General features: G+C 27.4%; 1 protein-coding gene across 5 annotated transcripts in view; it reads right to left on the bottom strand.

Annotated features, from left to right (window-relative positions):
* LOC123273887 (histone deacetylase 5) overlaps positions 1-20,570 on the bottom strand; it is a 132,521-nt gene that overhangs the window by 75,540 nt on the left and 36,411 nt on the right. For 2 of the 5 annotated variants that reach the window (XM_044741384.1, XM_044741398.1), the window contains exon 1: positions 7,386-8,059. The exons of the other annotated variants lie outside the window; for them this stretch is intronic. The gene's annotated coding sequence lies outside the window, so the exon portion shown is untranslated. Of the gene's footprint in view, positions 1-7,385; positions 8,060-20,570 lie in introns of those variants that run through there. 5 annotated transcript variants of the gene reach the window in all.

Raw genomic sequence — 20,570 nt, 5'->3', positions numbered from 1 at the left:
AAATTTTAATACAAAGCAAGTAAAAATTTAAATAAAAATTTTGCTTTATTAAATAATGAATTAGGTTAAATTGGACTGTACTATCTTAAATATTGACGTTTATAAAGATATAAGCTCATCCCGACATTACACTCATCGAGACCTTTCATTTGAGTACCCACATCAATTTTTCATATATACATATATATAAATATATAAAATATATGAAAAATTGATGTGGGTACTCAAATGAAAGGTCTCGATGAGTGTAATGTCGGGATGAGCTTATATCTTTAAAAATATCAATAACTCACAAGATATCTATTAAATTGCACTGTATTTTCTTAACTATTGACGTTTTTAAAGATATAAGCTCATCTAGATGTTACTCTCATCAAGAGCTTTCATTTGAGTATCCACATGCATTTTGATATATTTTTTATATATACAAATATATAATATATATAAATATATGAAAAATTGATGTGGGTACTCAAATGAAAGGTCTCGATGAGTGTAATGTCGGGATGAGCTTATATCCTTAAAAATGTCAATAGTTCACGAAATACAAGGTCATTTCTTAATTATGTTAAATTGCACTGTACTTTCTCAAATATTGACCTTTTTAAAAATATAAGCTCATCCCGATGTTACACTCATCAAGAGCTTTCATTTGAGTATCCACATGCATTTTGATATATTTTTTATATATACATATATATAATATATATAAATATATGAAAAATTGATGTGGGTACTCAAATGAAAGGTCTCGATGAGTGTAATGTCGGGATGAGCTTATATCTTTAAAAATATCAATAATTCACAAGATATCTATTAAATTGCACTGTATTTTCTTAACTATTGACGTTTTTAAAGATATAAGCTCATCTAGATGTTACTCTCATCAAGAGCTTTCATTTGAGTATCCACATGCATTTTGATATATTTTTTATATATACAAATATATAATATATATAAATATATGAAAAATTGATGTGGGTACTCAAATGAAAGGTCTCGATGAGTGTAATGTCGGGATGAGCTTATATCCTTAAAAATGTCATTAGTTCACGAAATACAAGGTCATTTCTTAATTATGTTAAATTGCACTGTACTTTCTCAAATATTGACCTTTTTAAAAATATAAGCTCATCCCGATGTTACACTCATCAAGAGCTTTCATTTGAGTATCCACATGCATTTTGATATATTTTTTATATATACATATATATAATATATATAAATATATGAAAAATTGATGTGGGTACTCAAATGAAAGGTCTCGATGAGTGTAACATCGGGATGAGCTTACATCTTTAAAATTGTCAATAGTTCACGAGATACAAGGTCATTTCTTAATAATGTATCTAGAGATGGAGAATTTTCGAATGCAGCCTAAATACTTATCATCATAAATTGACTAATGGTAAGAAATTTAACCATAAAAACCCATTTTATCATATCAATACACTGGCCACAAAATTTTTTGCTTACTCTTTTATTAATATAGATTTCTTTGTCAATAACTGAATAAAAAATTTTTTAAGTAGTTTAATCATAAAACAATTTTCTTTGATCATAAAATACAAATTTTTGATATCATACCTAACCTGATTAAAATTTTATCGCGGTGTTTTAAATATTAAAAAAGTAATTTAAGAAAACAACAATTGAAATTTTCTTGAAGGAAAGTAAATTGAACAGTACATAAATTTTCTACGTGTATATTTTTCATACGTTCCCTAACTCAAGGGGTGAAGTTTTGTTCGCTATAAAATTATTATGTGAAAACTTTTTAAGCTGGCTGACTAACATGCAATATAGAGTAGCAATATTATATTACAGTAGTTTATATGATATCTGACGTGGTGTATATATGTATGTGTATAAAACATCTAAAGACCGATCGAACGGAACATAACAAAAGACAGCCTTCAATTATTACATGTATATCATTGTTGACTTATACTATACATATTCCATATTTATAATTCATATCTTACTACATGCATATAACCAATGGCATATTTACAAAACCTACTTCGTAACCGCCCGATACAATCCCCTATATTATAAATATGTAAATATATAAATATATATATATATTTTAAAAATGAAATATATAAATTTAAAGAATATATTTTTGGTTTGAATAAATCAAGTAAACAGAAGACTTTCCGCCAATTCTTTTACCATGTCTTATATGCAATTTTTTATCTCCACGAAATGGCACTTAACGAGCTGCTGGCGGACCACTTTTTCTACCCGTATTCACCGCCCGGACGTTCCTTTACTCGTTGACTTGTTGTGCAAAAGAATACGAGGAAGAGGAAAAAAATAAAACCGAAACAGAAACAAAAACAAAAATAAAAAAGTTTAAGAAACGATACTGGGATCACGAAATATTATGAACTAAAAAAAAAAAAAAAAAAAAACGTCCAGATGTTAATATATTCATTGTGAAAACTTATAAATAAATTTCTCTAAATAAAACTTTATATATTTATTGCTAAAAAATATAAATTTCTATTTATATCTATAACTAGATTTATTAACGCGATAAAAGTGAAATCGAAATCCAAGGACTTGTACGAGATTTTAGCCACATACTTAAAGATAAAAGTTAAATATGTATATAAATATTTTTAATGAAAAATAACGAGAAATTTTTTGATATTTATAAAGTTTTGTTTATTTTTATTCTATAAAATATTATTTATTTATTCTTTGGCATATAAAGTCAATTTCGTGTTAAAATTTGACGTGAGATAATTAATAAATAAATATATTTCTGCGACTCTGGTCGCGTAATCGATTTTTTTAGTTTAATTAATCTGTAAATAATTCCCGGTTCGGTCAGCTTAAGTCTTTAATTTACCTATCCACTAATTTATTCATCGATAAATTAATCTGTGTTTTATTTATCATCCATAAATGACTGGTTTTTGTTCTTTATCTAAAAAGTATCGAGTTATACGAACAAAAGCCTTTGTATTAAACAAATTGAGAAAAAATAAGTGAAAAGACTATGGGTCAAAGAACGATATACAGTAGGTATAATAGAATAGCTTTGGCTGGGTACAGAATTATGCATGTACATCATAAATGCGCGTGACCGAATCGATATCGAAATGTTCCTCGAGCGTTAAATCAAGTAGAGTCCAAGTAGAATAAGAAGGAATCATACAATACTATAAAACTTGCTATCTTTTACACATATCATACACTCATTTAACACATACTTATTATTTACATTTCCGTATTTCAATACTTTTATCTTGGGCTAATGTGGATGGATGTGTAGTACTACATTGATAAAAAAAAAAAAAATTGAATTGATTCGAGAGAAAAATTTTTGAACAAAGTAAAATTTATTTAAGTGGAGAAAAAAATGTTTGTTCAGTATTTTTCACTTTAATAGAGTTAATTTTTTTAACAATATTTATTTTTATTTATGATGTTACTAATATTGATAATTAAATAAAATAATATCATTTTAAATTACTCCATTGACACTGAAAAAAAATTTAATTTGAATCAAGATGAAAATTCTTGAACCATGAAAATAATTTGAACGTAAAAAAGTAAACTGTAATAAATAATAGTCTATAATACACGGAAAATAAATTGTGGTAGTGGCAACAACAACTGTAGTTCCATTTACCGCAGGCTGGAGTATGACCTGAGACAACTCCAAATTGTAGGTAGATTTACTCCAATATTGTAGTTAAGCGTTAACTGTAGTAAAAAGTAAGATATGCTACAGCATGCGGTATTTGTAACTCCAATTGTAGTTCAATTTACTTAATATACGGTTAACCAATTGCATAAAAATAAACGGTATATAACCTTAAATTTTTATAGTTTATAATCAAAAATTACTTACTGAGTTATTTATAGATAATAAATATGGTAATTATTTACAAGTGGGGTTCACCCATACTGGGCCATGTTAATTTTTTTTTTTTTTTTTTATCAAATTGATCATTTTTTTTTAATTGTTCGTTTTTTTATGTATTTTTAAAAAAAAAAAAAAAATATATATATATCAAAAACATCAAAGAAGATAAAATAGAAATTTTATCCAAAAAAATGACAGCCAATTTTTTTTGCAACTTTAGATGGCAAAAAAGCTGACGAAATCTTTATTTTTTTTCTCTCACGACATTTTTTATCATAAATACGTCATAAAAATAAGCAGAATAAAAAAAAATTAAATAATGTTAATGCTTCACCTAGATATGGCCGAAAATAGGGTGGACCCCACTTGTAAATAATTACCCTAAATATATTTGGGTTTTAAAAAAGTATGAATTTAAAAAAGATGTCTGTATTTTTTTTTTTAATTTTTATTTTTATATGACGTTTAGTATTTTATTTACAGATGATTATTTATGAGACGGTAAAATTAACGAGTATACTAACAAGAGACTAACCCCAAAATGGCGAAATAGCGGGAACGGTTCCTTCTGTAGTACTTTCAACTCCCGCGTGGAGTATTTGTTACTGCAGTGTGCAGTAGAATTTACCGCAAGATTGGAGTAAATTTAACTTATTGACTTAGTAGAATTTGACGCATATTGAATAACTGTTATCATTTATATGATATTTGTAACTACAGAAACATTTACTGCAATCTTGTAGTAAATGATACTGCACATTATTTTCCGTGTAAGTAATGATCGACTGGGAAAAATTACCATAAAAAGTAAACTCGTGATTTTAACAATCACTTTATAATATTTATCATTTAAATGCTACAATTTATTATTTACATGGAATAAAATACTATTTCAAACAGTAATATTTGCTATGTGAAAGTCCAAAATGTTAAAGTATAATAATTAAGAATTTTGACTGATATTTATCATTTCGTACCTAAAAAATGATCGCATGATATGTAAAAAATATAAACTACAGTTACTAAATTTTTTATACAAGCAATGTCAATATTTACAAAGTAAAATGGTAAATTTTAAACGCAACGCTAAAAATCAAACTATAATTATTGATTTGCTTGAACTGGTAAAATATATATTTTAAGAGTAGAATTTTTACTGTTTCAAATGTTAAATTCTCCGAGTGTGAGACCTTCCCCTTCTCCTTATAGTATAGACTATATATTGAAACGGCAATTTTTACTGTTTGAAACAGTAATTTTTTAAGATCAGTGAGTCGTTATTTACTATAATGACAGCTACTAATCACATTTTCGATATTAAATTATAAATTGTGGCTTTAACATTTTCTACATTAAGTTTTGTAATATTTACATTTGTGCCACCCCGATATCCGCTGTACTGTTTGAAATTATAAAAATTAACCGGAATCCGAGTGAATTTTACAGTTTACTTTTTCAGTGTAATTTTCGAAATATTAGTAATTGAAAATCGTACATCTAACATGTATTCCCTATCCTGACCGTAGTTAGAGTGAACATTTATTGAATAACAACCATACTTTTCTTAGAATTTTTCTGAAAAACAGAATATTTAATTGAAGTTATAACAAGTATTTTTTATCAAAAATAACATAAACGAACGGTATTCATTTTTTTATAAAAAATCTTTGAAGTTAGCGACTTTCGATATGTTATATGAGTGGAAGTAAGTGAGCGATAGTCTGTAAAGAAAGGCAGCACTGGTGCGTGAGAAAGAAACCAATAGTCATAACCTATTGGTGTCTTTATTTGCCGCAATACCTCCTTAAAAAAATTTATTTTAATTATTTTCTTGGTTCCAAATTTTTTTCTTGAATCAAGTTAATTTTTTTTACCACTCTATATTTTTTTATCTATAATGTTACTAATTTTTTTTAACTACTTTACATTTAATTGAAACATTTAAACTAAAATTTACTTTTCTTGCAATGCAAGTTATACTCAAAAAAAAATTTTATTGGTCTTAAGTACCTGAGGTATAATTTATTCAATTACTTATATGTACTGTTTATAAATATGTATTTAAACTCTAAAAATTACTCTCAATTCCAGTCATCAGGTAATTAAAAAATTATTATGCCAGCAAAAAATTTCCTTGAATACAAATCTTAATGTTAATATTACATTAATGAAAATAAAAGTAACCAATTAATTATAGATTAATAAAAAAAAACTAGGTACAAATAAAAAGCAAATGTGTTCAGTGACATGAAAAAAAGGCTCAGGCTTGCCTGGCACCCATTAGTGGCGTCACGGTGAATATTGTCAACGATCAAAATTACGAACCGTCGACACCGCGTCCTCGGCAATCCGCACAACAGGTGTTCGCGACGAAGCCATTTCCCTCGGTCCGTTTTAACGACCCACCGACGACGTTAAGCGAGGTCGCACGAGCCCCGGGAACGTCGACCCCGTGTGCACTTTGATTCGCCTACTCTTTTTATATTACATACTAATACTTTATTCTCATATTTTTTCTTACTCCTCATGACCTATAGGTTTTTCCCCTTTGCAATGTACGCCGCAAAACTTATAGCAAATTAACACAGTTCCAAAGAAACTATAACTACCGGGCAATTTCAAACGAAAAATGCTTTAGTCTAAAAAGTCTCTTCAATAAATAAATAATATTGCTCCAATATTAATATAAAATATTTAACTTTTGCTTGTTTATTCAACAAAATAATTTCAAGTATTTTTTTTTTTTTTTCACCTATTTAAATTTTAGTGTTCCATATTTTTTATTCTGATAAATTATATTCAATTATCAGAAAATTTTATTGAACATCTAACGGCGTAATTTATATACGAGTACTAAATTAAAATAAAAAAATAGAGTGTTTAAATTTTTTGACAAATAATATCACTAATATTGAACATTAAAAAAATTTATAAACTTAATTTTAAAGAAAAATTATATGCCAAAATTTTTATAGCTAATTTTTATGTAAAAAAATTTTTTTTTGAATGACTGCTAAATTTTTGGTTTTTTATAAATGTTTGCGCAAGTCCCACATCATTTTCCACCTAGCACCTACATATTTAAATTTTACTGTTTTATATTTTTTATTCACTGATAAATAATATTAAATTATCGGAAAATTTTATTGAACATCTAACGGCGTAATTTATATGTGAGTATTAAATTAAAATAGACAAAATGGAGTGTTTAAAGTTTTTGACAAATAATATTACTAAAATTGAAGACTTAAAAAATTTAGAAATTTAATTTAGAAGAAAAATTATATGCTATCAAATTTTTATAGCTAATTTTTTTGTAAAAAAAATTATTTTTGAATGACTGCTAAATTTTTTGATTTAAAAAAAAATGTTTGCGCAAGTCCCACATCATAATTACTCTCCCAAAGACTTGAGATACTCTTTAAGAATTAAAAGATGATGTTACAGCTCGAGTATGTTAATAAATAAACGTCATTATATATTAAAACGAGGGAAATTTTACCTTGGACTCTGGTCTTGATCTAAAAAAAAAAGTCACACAACATCCGAGTAAATAAACATAAATCTCACTGAGATGAACATAAACTATAGCCAATCAGGGTTTTAGATAAAAAAAATGAGTGAAAAGTTTTATAAATCAATTAAATAAATTAATATTTGTATTTTTCGTTAAATAAAACTAAAAAATATCACTTGGGACACAGGAGCCCAATTAGCGACTAGATCACACGATTGCAAACTGTCTTGACCAACAAAACTGTCATCAGTTGTTATATTTATATACATATAAATATATGGTACACACTTATATCAACAGATACACGCGACAATGAGATAATGCTTGTAGATCACACGGTGTTATTATCACTTACACAAATTCACCGGAGAATTTAGATTTTTTTTTGTTAAAAGCTAAAAAATTTTTCGACAAATTTTTTTTTATTAACTCGGCAATTATTTATCGATTAAAGACGAATAAAACAGATCGGCGTAGTGATCAATATAATTGATCGCAAAACCAATTGTCAGGAGATAACGGGTGTTATTATTGTTATTATTGATATTAATGATAGTTATGATTACTATTAGTAATAAAAATCCATGACGATAATTATAAATGGCACACTAATGGATCGTAAATATGAACGTTTTCACACGCGTGACGAACAAGAACTGAGGAGTCGTTTTTCTGTCTTGTAGAACTTTCGCGCCGCGCCGACCAGAGCGCCGCCAAACGGACGCGGTTAGCAACTTTCAACTCTATTTTTAGATCTTTCGCATTGTTGCATCCACGTTGTTACTTTGTCTGTGTGGTATCAGTGTGTATTGCATGGATCTATACAATAGTATAGCTATATAATCCTGCCGCTTACCTCGTACCTCTTTCCACTCCGTTACGCCGGTATGTAATGTATGTAATGGTAATGGTACTGTACAGTAGTTCTGTCGTTTACAATCAAGTCGGGTACGTGCTATGGTGTGCAAGTGGTTAAATAAGTATACAGAGGACACTGTACCGAATGCTGGATATATTATCTCAGACATATTTTATTAAAGCGCAGCTATATACTTTCAGTTTGTCTGATTTTTTTCCTTTTTTTATTTAAGATTCGATCGCTGGACTGTTCATTTAGTTTTTGTGGTAATTAATGAAAAATTTAATTGTAATACTTAAATTTAATCTATATTATTTAGAGAATAAGAAAAATGTTGTCTCCAGGATAGTCATATGATAAAATCGGTTTATTTAGTGAAATTTAGTGTCATTGTAAAGGTCTTGACTTGAATTTGTGCCTTTTTAAGGTTTCATTTTATTCTTACCGATAGTCAATTTATTATGATAAGTATTTAGGCTGCATTCAAAAATGCTCTATTTCTAGATACCTAATTGAGAAATCACCTTGAATCTTGTAAACTATTGACATTTTTTAAGATATAAGCTCATCCCGATGTTACACTCATCGAGACCTTTCATTTAAGTACCCACGTGCATTTTGATATATTTTTCATATAACAATATATATATAAATATATAAAATATATGATAAATTGATGTGGGTACTCAATTGAAAGCTCTTGATGAATGTAACATCGGGATGAGATGACATCTTCAAAAACGTCAATATTTAAGAAAGTACAGTGCAATTTGACGTAATTAAGAAATGACCTTGTATTTTGTGAACTATTGACATTTTTAAACATATAAGCTCATCCTGATATTATACTCATTAAGACCTTCCATTTGAGTACCCACATCAATTTTTCATATATTTGTATATATTATATATATGTATATATGAAAAGTATATGAAAATGCATGTGGGTACTCAATTGAAAGCTCTTGATGAGTGTAACAGCGGGATGAGCTTATATCTTCAAAAACGTCAATATTTAAGAAAGTACAGTACAATTTAACATAATTAAAAATGACCTTGTATTTTGTGAACTATTGAGATTTTTAAACATATAAGTTCATCCCGATGTTACACTCATCGAGACCTTTCATTTAAGTACCCACGTGCATTTTGATATATTTTTCATATAACAATATATATATATAAATATATAAAATATATGATAAATTGATGTGGGTACTCAATTGAAAGCTCTTGATGAATGTAACATCGGGATGAGATGACATCTTCAAAAACGTCAATATTTAAGAAAGTACAGTGCAATTTGACGTAATTAAGAAATGACCTTGTATTTTGTGAACTATTGACATTTTTAAACATATAAGCTCATCCCGATGTTACACTCATCAAGACCTTTCATTTGAGTACCCACATCAATTTTTCATATATTTGTATATATTATATATATGTATATATGAAAAGTAAATGAAAATGCATGTAGGTACTCAATTGAAAGCTCTTGATGAATGTAACATCGGGATGAGATGACATCTTCAAAAACGTCAATATTTAAGAAAGTACAGTGCAATTTGACGTAATTAAGAAATGACCTTGTATTTTGTGAACTATTGACATTTTTAAACATATAAGCTCATCCCGATGTTACACTCATCGAGACCTTTCATTTGAGTACTCACATCAATTTTTCATATATTTATATATATTATATATATGTATATATGAAAAATATATCAAAATGCATGTGGGTACTCAAATGAAAGCTCTTGATGAGTATAACATCGGGATGAGCTTATATCTTCAAAAACGTCAATATTTAAGAAGCTACAATGCAATTTAACCGAAGTCATTATTTAATAAAGCAAAATTTTATTTATTTATAGTTCACAAGTCATGGCAGTCACATAGTGACTGCAAGGTTGCTAGTTTTTAAATAAATTTTGAACACTAAAAATTTATGTACAAATAGAGAATATGAAATAAAAGGAATTTTTACTATAAAATTGAAAACTTCACGCACTAACATAAATTATGTATTCAAAAATTATGATTTAGTATAAAAAAAATTGTTTTAGCATAAAAAAATTATTAGAAGTTTTTCTTAACAATTTTTGAAGCTCAGTAATTTTTTAATTTAAAATTTAAAAATTTTATTAAATAAATTATTGTAAAAAATTATTTGAAACTATAAAAAGGCATTAATTCACTTCAAGACCTTTCTAATGGCTGATGATGCAAAAATACAAATGATGTAAAAATAAAGAAGTGAAATATATTATCTTAATTGTATAGATTACATGAATATATAAAAACTCGTTAATAATATATAATGTTCAACGACACTAATTAGGAAATGAAAATATCTAAAATTGGAGGCCGAAAAAATTCCATTTGGATATGTTGTAATTTTGATAACATATATCTTAATCACAATATTGTAATTGATGGTTATTATTTTTTTTTTCTTTAATCTGTGTTAACGTCGAAATAAAAACTAGTTAGACTATAATCAATTGGATATGTTGTTAATTACCTTGTTATTGTTTTTTCCGAGTAAGCGTTTATCTGATTATTATTTTTCGAAGGTTTATTTCTGGACTTTATTGGAGGCAACAATGATTGATTTTAGTAATAGTAGATATTTATAAATATAAATAGAATTCAAAATACTGTGATCAATAAAAAAAATTTACTGGAAAAACTATTTATACATTTTTTTTTTGGTTAACTTACTCGTAATCTTTTATTACTATTTATTATTTATTAATATAAACTATATTAATATAATTGTATGATTGAATCGAAACAATGTGGGTCAAATAGCTTTCGATAAAGACTTTTTTATTCGTTTTTTATGTTATCGGGCAATTATATATTTTTTATCACCGTTTATATTGAGCTCAAATTCACAAGAGAGTAATCATGCTGTGCGATTTAATCAAATCAAATTTTTCAACGTAACAAAATGATTTCCAAAAATACTTTATCAATCTTTATTATTATTGAAGTAATTTATTTTTTATAAATAGAAAAAAATTGCTTTTTTTCCTATACATAATAAATAAACAGTATATTTATTTTTATCCTCAATATCTACATTTTTTTTTATTTTTGCAAAATAATAAATGTGACTCTGAGGACAATAGATCTTGATGAAAATTGATCAACTAGCAATTTAATACGACAAACATGTTTACTATTTATCAGTTTTATAAGTAAAAATCCAGCGGAAAAATGCAATTCAACTATTTTTGTGAATGTCAAATGTCAAATGTCACCCGAAAAAAAGTAAACTGTAAAATTCACTCGGATTCCGGTTAATTTTTATAGTTTAAAACAGTACAGCGGACATCAGGGTGGCACAAATGTAAATATTACAAAACTTAATGTAGAAAATGTTAAAGCCACAATTTATAATTTAATATCGAAACTGTGATTAGTAGCTGTCATTATAGTAAATAACGACTCTCTGATCTTAAAAAATTTCAGTTTCAGACAGTAAAAATCGCCGTTTCAATATATAGTCTATACTATGAAGAGAAGGGGAAAGTCTCACAATCGGAAAATTTAACATTTGAAACAGTAAAATTCTACTCTTAAAATATATATTTTACCAGTCCAAGCAAATCAATAATTATAATTTGATTTTTAGCGTTGCGTTGAAAAATTTACCATTTTACTTTGTGAATATTGACATTGCTTGTATAAAAAATTTAGTAACTGTAGTTTATATTTTTTACATATCATGCGATCATTTTTTAGGTACGAAATGATAAATATCAAAGTCAAAATTCTTAATTATTATACTTTAACATTTTGGACTTTGACATAGCGAATTTTACTGTTTGAAATAGTATTTTCTTCCATGTAAATAATAAATTGTAGCATTTAAATGATAAATATTATAATGTGATTGTTAAAATCACGATTTTAGTGTTTGAAATGGTAATTTTTTCCAGTTGATCATTACTTATTATAAATCGACTATTATTTATTACAGTTTACTTTTTTCAAAAAAAGTTATTCCTTAAGAATTCCGAGAAATTTTTTAACGAAAGACAATTAAATTTTATTACTTGATAATTAAAAATTAATTATACGAATAAAATTATTTTAATTTGAATAATCTTAAAGAATAAAATTAATAGTTGTCAAAATCAATAAATTAAATTAAGTTTGACGCAGTTATATTACCGTCCGTGCTCTCTATCCCCAGTAAAATAATAAATTTGGCGTGTTTATTTGCTAATTATTCAATTATAAATAAATACTCTTGATTAGAATCAACCACAAGTGCTCGAATAATTAAAAAAAAAAAAAAAAATAAATAATTTTAATTGTAAGAAATTAAAACAACGGATTAAAAAAATGTTTATCGAAAAGTCCGTGGGACGTTTGCGTATCCGAGATCATTAGACCGGAAGTTAATTTATCATCACAAGACACGGATAAAGAGGAGTACAATAGTACATTCATAAGCGTTATGCAGCATTGGGTTTTGAAATCTATTAAATAATTACCAAGCAGTTAGAAAATACTTACAAGGTAGCTTATTAATTAATGATTACGTGCTGTTGCCCGACTAGAAATTTCGTGAGGCATTGCCGAACAATCAATTCGGGGCGTTTGGCTTTCCGAACTTTGGCAAGCCTAATTCACGCCTTATTAATTCCAATATAGGTAAGCCAAAGTTCAGCACTGCCGTAGTTTTTCCAAGCTACGCCCAAATTCGGCAAACCGAACTTCGGCAAATCTTTGGTAACAATGATTTCATACAAGTCAGGCATACCAATAGTATGTCAAACTTCGAACTGCCGTAGGTTTTCCAAGCTATGACTAAGTTTGGCAAACCAAACTTCGGCAAATCTTCGGTAACTGTGATTTCATGCAAGTCAGGCATGCCAATAGTATGTCAAATTTTGGACTGCCGTTAGTTTTCCAAGCTATGACTAAGTTTGGCAAACCAAACTTCGGTAACCGTAACTTCATGCAAATCAGGCTTACTAATAGTATGTCAAACTCCCGACTAGAAATTGTAGTGAGGAATGTCGAAGAATTAGTGAGGGACAAGTTTGGTTTGCCTAATTCAGGCCTGCCTAAGTTGCGCCTCATAAAAACCAAGATAGGCAGAACGAAAATTAGCATGCCGAAAATATTCCAAATTTGGTTGTGATCCTGAAACTGTGTGGCATTGCCGAAGTCCGGCATATTATGGAAATGCCGGATTGATTTGTAATAACGGTAACCATAAATAATTGCTGGAGTTCGGCTTGCCAAACTTGGACGTAACTAGAAAAGTCTCATGGATTCCTTAAGTCTGATATATCATGGGAATGCCGAACTGGTTTCAAGTAACGATAACCTGAGTTTTGCCAGATTGGAGCGAACTTGGCTTTCCGAACTTAGGCTACCCCAATTCGAATCTTATTTGTTTTAAATTAGGCAAGCCGAACATTGGTCATACTTATAAGTATCTTGAGGCACGAAGTCGCTCATCATCGGCATAGCGTCGCGGTATGGTATAGGGCTCTCGTGCGTCGGCTACGGTGTTCGAGTCTCGCGTTCGACATGTACGATTTTTAATAATTAATAATTACCATCAAGGCGAGTGTGAAGTAAAGTTAAGTGTTATGTGTGACTAATGTATCTAACTCCTACATCATCTCCTTCCCCCTTGACTTATCAAATCTACCAATCAAAAGAACTTCTTCATATAAAAAAACGCTCCAAAAAATAAAAAATTACCGAAAAACTAAAATTAAATAATAGAAAATAATATTAAATAAAAGTAAAAAAACTTTGTTTTTTTTTTATTCACGAAATATTTGAAAAATTTGGTCCTAAATTTCATATTTATACTTAAAATAGTAAAAGTAGATAAAAAAAATAAGCATTTGTTATTATTAATTTTCACTTGATAATAAAAAAGCTAAAAACCCAAAAAGAATTAAATTTGGATTCTTCCTTGCGAATTTGGTTTCCGAAATGCTGCCTACTTAGATAGCCAAATTCGGACCGAATGAGGCTTAGATAACCACCAGCAAGTGTGGTTTCCAAACTGCAGCCTAATCAGGAAGCCAAGTTAGGCTGAGCCACGTAACTGCGTTACATCCCAAACTTCGGCCTGGTTTGGATGCCTCACTTACCGCAAGTTTGGAATTCGGCATGCCTTACTTGCACCAAATCACTGCCTCACTGAAATTTCTAGTCGGGTGCTTGTTATATACATTGGACGCCATTAAACAGAAAAGGAAGACCGATAAAAAAGTAAACAAGGACAATAAAACCCTTGTCTTGGTTATTATAACATACCGGATAAAAATAGACTGCTAACTCGATGCTTTTGCTCACGCTAACCAACGGACAATTACGCCTACGTAGAATGAACACCCTTAAAACGCCCCCTCATTGATCTGCTTTTCATGGCATTGCCGAAGCTCCCATTTATACGTTAGTCTACAATTTATTTACGTTCTGCGGAGTCGGCTGGGACATTTTAAAAAAAAACGAGAATTAAGTATTGCGATATAAGTTGGGGTAGACGGACAATACGTTCGTTCCCCTTTTTGCTTTTCTCGGTACAATGTACGATATTATATTGTATTACATTGTCTACAAGCGATATGATAGTGTTAAAAAAACTATTTTTAAAAACCACTATTAATTTTTTCACTCAAACAGTTTGTACACACATTAAGACTATTTATAAGTCGCTCGATAAATTGGATTTATTTTTAGCATACAATTTACCTGTAGCAATTTATTCTCATGTTTCAATCCTTATAAACGTCGATAAATGTCTGCATGGAAAGAAAAATTTCTTGACTGGAGAACAAAATTCTTGGCTCAAGAAAATTTTCGGGTGCCTGAAGGAAGACCGAAGTTGTGTTGGCCGAAGTAAAAATTTTTCGAGAAATTCTTTTTTTGTTGGAAGTCATTTTTTCTTAATTCTTATCATAAATACTTGACATAATAAATTTTTATATTTGATCAAGATTTTTAGATACTTTAGGGAAGCAGCGCCACCTACTTCAACTGAGAAAAAAATTTTCCCACCTTGAGAAAATTTTTCTCTTGAATATTTGATACCCTTTTTATAATATTTTAGCGTGCAATTATATATATTGAATGAAAAAAAATGATGAAATATTATTTGATCTTCCCATTTGACATGTTAATCAATAAAAATATTAATGAAAATTCACTTCTATCTTTATATTTAATTTTTTGGAGCAAGAGGCTGAATTCTCTCAAAACAACAAGATTTTCTTGAATTAAATAAATTTTCTAGGATCAAGATACGTATTTTTTAAAGCAAGAGAGTTAATTTTGTTGGAATAAGTGAAATTTTTTGTGTCAAAAAAATATTTTTGTCTGAAGGAAGACCGAAGTAAAAATTTTTCAAGAAATTCTACTCTTGGTGGAAGTCATTTTTTCTCAATTCAAATTATCATAAATGACACAATAAATTTTTATATTTGATCAAGATTTTTAGATACTTTAGGGAAGCAGCGCCACTTACTTCAGCTGAGAAAAAAATTTTCTCGACTTGAGAAAATTTTTCTCTTGAATATATGATATCCATTTTATATTATTTTGGCGTGCAATTATACGTATCGAATGAAAAAAAATGATTCAATATTATTTGATCCTTCCATTTGACATGTTAATCAATAAAAATATTAATGAAAATTTACTTCTTTCTTTATATTTAATTTTTTGGAGCAAGAGAGAAATTTTCTCAAGACAAGAAAATTTACTTCTATCAAGAACTAAATTTTTTGGAGCTTCGAGGCTGAATTTTCTCAAAACAAGATTATTTTGTCTTAAATAAATTTTCTTGGATCAAGATACGTATTTCTTAAAGCAAGATAATTAATTTTGTTGGAATAAGTGAAATTTCTTGTCAAAAAAATTTTTTTTTCCCTCAAGAAAATAATTAAGAAGAAAAAAATTTCCTTGGCTCAAGTGAACCTTTTTTTCTGTGTGTATATTTTATTTATTTACCTTTTTTCGGCTTAATTGTTTTTTTTTAACGTTAAAACTCGTTCTATCCTTGTCAGTTTTATTTCATGCTATTAACCCTGTTACACTTGTGTAACTCTCACATCAGACATTGGTAGAAAAACTCCACTTACCTGAAACAAAAATAACAATAATAAAAGAGGTTATTGTGTGTGTATAAGATTAAATGTATGACTTTCACTTTTAGTTTTAGGCTAATAAATTAAAAATACTGGACAAAAAATATAAATATAACTCAATAAATTATTTATAACTTTTCTGGTTAATATTAAGTCAAGATTTTTTTTTTTAAGAGCATACTAGTATGTATAGTTTATATAATTATAAATTTATTTATATCTTAGATCTATAAGAATGATTGTATAGTTTTAAAATAAATTTAGATAGATCTATTTTAAATTTAAAACATCGTCAGTTAATTACGACTTTATTTTGTTACGTATCTACTATGCTTATTTAAAGGATACTATGTAAGACTATTTTAGTCAATTTTAATTGACTAACCAAATAAGTTGCAAAACCGGTACGTGGATGGACTACAATTATCACAACGGTGTTACGTTGTTGATAATAATAAAGTTATAAAATAAGCTTACTGTTATATTCAATTTTAATTTATATTACATGACAATTAATTTTATTAGATTTGTATTAAATAAAGACGTTATTGATTTTTTATTTTTATCCTATAGTATTTATAGGATATGTACGTTTAAATACGTCTAAATCGCTTAATTTTTTTGCCGAGCTTAAAATAGTTTTATAAAAAATTGTATTCTTTACTAAAAAAAAATATTATAAATGCATTAAAAGACGTCTGCTCTCAGCGTGAGGTCGTGGTAAAAATACTTTGTACTCTTTTAGAAAAAACAAAATAAAAAAATTATGCGAGACTTACTTTTATGAAAAATAAGGGTGAGTTTTTATACCAAGTCGTTTAAAGTGTAAGAAAAAATTTTTCTATTGCTTCTAAACATTTCATATGTAATGATGCTTTTTTTTAGTAGATTTCATAAAAGTCTAACTACACAGTAAAAAATTTTACGTCAATGCGTCAAAAAATTTTATTTTAAAAATTTGTATGTTAAATATTTAACATTTTTTTGTGTCAATTTTACACTTTTTTGTGTTAATTTAACACAATAAATTTTAAATTTACATAAAAAAGTGTTAAATATTTAACACAAAATTTTTTGACGAAATGACGCAAAATTTTTTTATTCTATGAATTGTATTTGTCCTCATGATGCAACTTTTGAAAAATTTTGCTGTATTCCGATTTCACTCGACGAGCTAAGTCAGAAAATACATATGGTTCAAAAGTTTATATATGTATATATATTTATATGTATATACGATATAACGCGGGGCTTGTCAGCACGATAGCGTCTACAATTATTTAGGGATTTCAATGAAACTCAACATACTAATTCTATGAACGATTATGAAGATCAATTTTAAATTTGAGCCAAATCGGTTAATTAGTTTAGAAATTACAGCACTTTAAAATTTTGATAATTCGAAAATTCCATATTTTTACCGTTTTTCCTTCAAAACGCGTCGAAATATTTGAATTCTGTAAAATACATATAAAATTTCAGAAAATAAGCTTTAATTTACATGTTTAAATATATTTCTAGACTAAAAAATATCTATTCTGAGTCCGTTTCAATGAAATTTTACTCTTGCAGTCGTTTTGTTTGGTTTGATGGTTGTAATTTAATATTAAATAGAAACATTTTCAATAAGTCGATATTAGAATTCTACTTACTGAATTCACACTATTGTTGTACTAAAACCAGCAAATGTTTATTTTGAACAAAATTAATTCTAAATAGTTTTAAATTAATTATTTAATTTTTCTTTAATTAATGAGTTATGTTACATATTATTATTAATTTTATTTTATAAAAAACAATTTTTTTCTTTTATTTGAGAAATCTACTTCCATTTCAGCTGCCGAACGGCCTTTTATTTAATATTAAAACTATTTTTTTTTTATTTAAAAATTTAGCAAAATTAATGTGTGTATAGATAGATATTAAAAATATATATTTGTATATATAGACACTATAACACACTAAAGAATATTTCAAAAATAGTGACGACCCGTTCGAAAATATCGGATCTAAAAATACAGACAAAAATAAACGTCTGCACGTGTAAAAACAAGCATTAATATTCACTGATGTTTGTGACGATGAAATTCAGGTTTGATTCTTTTCTACAGATTTGAATAAAATCCTCACTAGATATATAATAAATTTAATATATTGTTTGTTATGCAATGAATATTTTAATAAATAAAAAATTAACATCTAGAAAAATTTTTAAACTTTAAAATATAGAAGAGATTTTTAAAAAAATTTTACTATTTAAAAAAATAAAAATTAAACTATTTTAATTAAAATATATAATATATATTACATAAAAATAACTTGAAGAAAAATAAAATAAAAAAAAAAGATTATAAAAAATGGTAAATACTAATCTTTATTTATAGTATGCAAATACGATTAAAACGTTTTATTACTTTATGTGTCTCCTTTGAAATCTAGGTCATTTGAGGTCACGTTAAATGGAACTCAGCTTCATAATAACTATTCCAATCATTTTTTTAACATTTAGTAAAAATTTTAAATTTAAATTGCTTTTAAAATTCTAAGTTTTATATGATTTAAATATATTATAAATTTAATTGGTAACAAAAGAAATTTTATTGTGTTTTTTGGTTTAAAAATTTTTTCAAGCACTCAAAAAAAGCCGAGACACTTAAATAATTATTTCAAAAGAGGACCTCAGATAAAAGATGATTGAAAGCCAGAGTAAACTCTGATGGCTTTTGATTATTTAATGTCGCGCTTAAATATTACGAGCCGCGAAAATTAGAGTGACTCAACTAGCTCATACCCGATGAGACATCAGCACCAAAGTATAAAGGGGAGGTTGTCATGAACTTGACTTCACAGAGAGAAAGAACATTTAAGTATTAATAGTGCCACTTGCCTCAGAGAAGCAACATATTTCATGCAAGCTCAAACGCTTTCTTTGAGATGGATTTAAAATCGGTATTTTTACAATATGTAAACATGTAATCCTAACAGGGTGTATTTATTTCATGTTTACAAACTTTTTATTTTTTATTTTATTTATTGACAGGTACAGCCTCAAGTTTATCCCACTTTTATTATCACAACATTTTAAATGTCACAATATAATAAATATTTTACTGAACTCATCTTCTCCTCGTTTGATATTCAAGAGGAAATTTTAGTAGAATTTTAATCTATATTATTAAGAGAATAAGAAAAATTCTGTGTCCGGGATAGTCATATGATAAAATTAGCTTTTTTAGTGAAATTTAGTGTCATTGCAAAGGTCTTGATTTTAATTAGTGCCTTATCAAGGTTTCATATCATTCTCACCGATAGTCAATTTATTCTGATAAGTATTTAGGCTGCATTCAAAAATGTATCTCTAAACACATAATTAAGAAATAACCTTGTATCTTGTGAACTATTGACATTTTTGAAGATATAAGCTCATCCCGATGTTACACTCATCGAGACCTTTCATTTGAGTACCCACATCAATTTTTTTATATATTTCTCATATATACATATATATATAATATATATTTTTAAGATATAAGCTCATCTCGATGTTACACTCATCAAGAGCTTTCATTTGAGTACCCACATGCATTTTTGATATATTTTTTATATATACATATATATAATATATATAAATATATGAAATATATGAAAAATCAATGTGGGTACTTAAATGAAAGGTCTTGATGAGTGTAACATCGGGATGAGCTTATTTCTTTAAAAACGTCAATAGTTAAGAAAGTACAGTGCAATTTAACATAATTAAGAAACGACCTTGTATCTTGAGAACTATTGATATTTTTAAAGATATAAGCTCATTCCGACATTAAACTCATTTATACCTTTCATTTAAATACCCACATCAATTTTTCATATATTAATATATATGTATATATGAGAAATATATCAAAAATGCATGTGGGTACTCAAATGTAAGCTCTTGATGAGTGTAACATCAGAATGAACTTATATCTTTATAAACTTCAATATTTAAGAAAGTACAGTCACATAGTGACTGCAAGGTTGCTAGTATTCATTTATTAGAATATCAAGTAATTATGCGATCTGTTTTAATATGGATCTGGTTCTTAAAAAAATAGGCATGAGTAATCCTGAGTGACGAGTAATTAATATTAATTCCAAAAATACATTCGGCGCCAGTTAAATCGCGGATGA

Source organism: Cotesia glomerata, linkage group LG1 (assembly GCF_020080835.1).
Source record: "Cotesia glomerata isolate CgM1 linkage group LG1, MPM_Cglom_v2.3, whole genome shotgun sequence".
NCBI classification, from domain to species: domain Eukaryota; kingdom Metazoa; phylum Arthropoda; class Insecta; order Hymenoptera; family Braconidae; genus Cotesia; species Cotesia glomerata.
Note: the sequence above shows the minus strand (reverse complement) of the source record. Positions and strands in the feature narration are given on the sequence as shown.